Source organism: Glycine soja, unplaced genomic scaffold, assembly GCF_004193775.1.
Source record: "Glycine soja cultivar W05 unplaced genomic scaffold, ASM419377v2 tig00104511_1_pilon_84547_1256723, whole genome shotgun sequence".
NCBI lineage: Eukaryota > Viridiplantae > Streptophyta > Magnoliopsida > Fabales > Fabaceae > Glycine > Glycine soja.
Genome location: NW_021144441.1, coordinates 455,252 through 459,340, shown reverse-complemented (window position 1 = coordinate 459,340; position 4,089 = coordinate 455,252). Strand labels below are relative to the sequence as shown.

General features: G+C 33.6%; 1 pseudogene; it reads right to left on the bottom strand.

Moving 5' to 3' along the window:
- Nucleotides 1-2,023: 2,023 nt before the first annotated feature.
- LOC114404571 lies at nucleotides 2,024-3,494 on the bottom strand (annotated as a pseudogene).
- Nucleotides 3,495-4,089: the final 595 nt, after the last annotated feature.

The following is a 4,089-nucleotide window of genomic DNA, read 5'->3' as shown; positions in this document are numbered from 1 at the left end:
CTTGCCATAAGATCCGTTAAGTTGATTTACAAAAATATTATACGTGGCATTTAGGAATTTTTTAATGATGTGTAAATATAGTAACAGTTAAAAGCTGTCACTATATTTATTATTATTTTAAGAAAAAAAATAGAAAAATCCAAATAACTTCATTGGGCAACACAAATTGAAATTGTTGCCTATCTTCTCTTTCTTTGATTCAGACCACATCCTTAGAAGTTAGAACCTAATCATCCATATTTCTGCTTGTGGTTTGTTTTATCTTTCTCGACTATGCCATCAACAGTCAATCGCCCTCCATCCACTATTGCCATTGAAAGACCCTGCCACTTCACATGCACACGAAGCCACCAATAACCACTGACTCACCTTAATGAACCACCATTTCTGGCCATCTTCTCATAGTTCTAAACTTAGATCCCATATCTCGAAGCTTCTCAATTGCCCAATGCTTCTCAAATTGGCCTCCATCTGCATAAATCATGACCTTAACTTCGTTGGTTGTGCTTGGGAAAATTGCATCAATGTCGACAACCTGATGTAATTTGAGAGTGAGATCATGGTGGTGAGGGACACTGATAACGTCTAGAACAGATTCGTGATAGGACTTGGCACCAACTCGCTATATCGAACGATAGAGGGGTGAGATATATGACAATTGTAGTTGTTGTAGGTAGCAGTTGAAGTCATGTATTGAACGACCTCTCTTGCTTTTTCCCACTCACTAATTTCCCCCTCTTCCCCTTGCACACATGGTTGTAACAGTTTCAAATCTATGCACATCAGGTCAGTGAGGATGATCAAAGTTTTTCAGATTTTTTTAAATAATAATAAATAAAGAGACAATTAAAAATTGTCACTATATGTAAACATCATAAAAATATCTTTAATAGCACTACTACAACAAAAACGTACTACATCGGTTATTTGTAGCTTAAAACATCGGTCATTGACCGTCATGGTATCAGGCGTCTTAGAAAGTGTGGGTATCTACGACGACGGTTATATTGAATCGTCGTAGAATGTATAACATTTTAAGACGGATTCCTGCCCAGAACCGTCTTAGAATATACCATATTCTATGACAATCATTCGTTGATGAACATCTTAGCATGTAAAAGACCGTCTTAGCATGTATAACATTCTAAGACGGTTGTCCTTAAGACCGTCTTAGAATATGGTACATTCTAAGACGGTTTTAAGGACAACCATCTTAGAATGTATTGTTTTTTTAAAATTAATTTCTTTCTTTGTAGTCATCTTCATGTCAATTATATTACAATGATTTACACCAATACACTGCTACTTAAGTGCTATGTAATAATTAATAAAAACGTGTGACCATTCAACTAATTAATGTGTAAGAAAATTCTTTTTGTCTCTAACTATAACATAACAATCATTCATTCAGACCATTCTAATGTGTAACAAAAGAAATACATATAAAAGAAATATATATCTATATTTTCTACAACTAAAATTAACCTATTAACAATGCAAGCTAAGGTACCAATGTGCAAATCCACTGTTATGACTTAAACTCAATTTGCAAATGTGTGACTGGGCACTTGTAGGCAGAATGGCTTCCGGGCTCTTCTCCATTATGTTTGTAAGTAGAAATTATGTAATTTCCTATTATGCATAGTCAACTAATTAATGTGTGCTACTTACTTTTTTTTAAGCCAGCATATGTTGATGTAAACTTGGATTGATGTAGAAAAATTGCCACATTTGCTACGTGCACATGATTCAAACCACATGCATTTTCTTGTAGTTATTTTTTGCTTTGGATATTGATTGTATTGATACAGGTAATCATGGGCCCATCTACATCAGTAGGATAACACTAAATAACTTAAAAAGTCGTTACAAAAATGAGACATAATGCACTATCACTATAAGCAAAAATGGATTCCGACATGATTCAAATAGCTTCATGACATAAGTTACTGGTGCCAACAATATCTCATACCCTATGCTGGTAATAAAGCGCATCAAATTAACATCCAAATACAACCATAGATTAAGGTTGAATTACCTGAAGACTTATAAATGATCTTGGTAGTATTGCTGGAGCTATTAGAGCCTACAGCTCTTCACTAATATTTATATCTTGGATTGTGATCTGCCGGATATAAATTGCATGTTTCATCTAATGTTATAACAACATCGTACCAAATAAAGAAGAAAACATTATATTCATACCCAAATATCAATAGTAAATGGGATATTTTTGTTGATCTTAGATATCTTAGATAGTGCAGAAGTATCAAGTGTCAAAGTTCAGTATAAATGCTAGGCTACTTCGGCCATGGAAAAAAAGGGGCATGGAAAAAATGTTACAACTTAATAATGAATACCAAAAATGAAATTATGTATTATGTCCTAAAAAAACCCAGCATCTGTTTAGATAGATATTGCACCTCAACTTTTGTAGAAAGGATGCTCAAGTGAAAATGATTACCTCTTGAAATTGAAGGTAGATATTATAGACAAATACTACATTAAACTTGGCGGATACAAGCAATGTAGCACCTTCTTGTTCCTATATGAAGAAGGTCAAGAATTTTTTATTTTTAGGTCCATGGAGATTAAGTATTTCATCTAATTTCATTTTCCTAACCAATTAAGTTGGACTACGTGTTATCAAGAGAGCATTACATTTGAACAAACACTATAAAACCATTAAAATCATTTCTTTCTGCAATACTATCTAAAATTTCCTATTACATAAATGAAAATATCACTAGTAACCAAGATACAAAATACAAATTGTTTTTCCACCCTGAATTCTAAGATAACATATTAAAGAATCAACTAAGTAAGTATAATTCAGTTGATCTCTATGTAATATTGTAGAAATAGAAAGGAAATAAATAATTGACAAGTGAAGTGTGATGAGTGCAGTAAGTTAGTGAAAACAAAAGTCACAACTCTGTTTGAAGTTAAGGACTTTTTCATGTAATATGAAGTTGCAGGCTCCGAAAGTAAAGGAAGGTGTTGGTTTACCTCTAACAAATTTGGAATGCTCCATCGAACAACATAGCGGATAACACCTCCATTAGATTGATGACAACATTCAAATTTTTGAAAGATCTGTCCAACCTATCTCAAGAAGAAAGCAAAACATGAGATAACAGGATTGTATTGTGAAAAAGGAAGCAAAGAATTGAAGAAGAAAGTACTTGAAAGAAAGGAAAAGTAGCAACAGCTTGGAGAAGAATGAGAACATCAGAGGAAGAAGTGTACTGGAGGCGCCATGTTCCATCCAAGTTGGAGAGATTGATAGGGTGACAGCCAATGTTGCATCCTTCGAGACTCACCAGAGCCTCCTCGATACAAGAGCATTGATTAGTAGTTGTTAAGAGGCCCCTTTGCGTGTCTTGGATAGAGGTCAGAAGTAGATGCTTTTTATTCTCCAATTCATAATCATAATATGCCTTCAATGCACAAGGCACCAAGGACAAGCTCCTCCAACTCAATCCTGATTTCATATATAAAGATTTTTTCTCATTTAGCTATGAGCTTTGCGTAGATCATAAGTTAGGATTTGTCAATCACTAATTCAAAGTTTTATCTCCCCATTATGGGTATTAATGCATTCCTCTTTGATATGCCCTCTTTAGATCACTGCTTCAGATCCTTTATCAAATGTAGATAAAGAAAAAGCAAACATATTAAATGCTTTCCTTCTTATTCAATACTTTCTGATCAAATAGGCGAGCCACATCCAGTTTTTAGGAACATAAATAATAAATGATTTCCTTCTTATTCAATATTATTCAAATTGGAGATATCCCAAAGGCAACATTGTCTTGATGAATTCTATTTTTGCCCTATATTACTACATCATCAAAATGTACTATAAGTACTAACACCATTATTACACTCATGCATTGAAGGTGTTGAAGCCTTTTTCTTGTTCAAATACGATTTCAAAACAAACAGATCCTTTCCAAAAGTTTCTCAATGCATTTTCAAAACAACAACATAACTAAAAAGTTTCTCTATGTGCATTTTCCAAACTAACAGATCCTTTCCAGAACACAAGTTTTTACATAAGGATAATCATGGCCTTAACATGCAAAG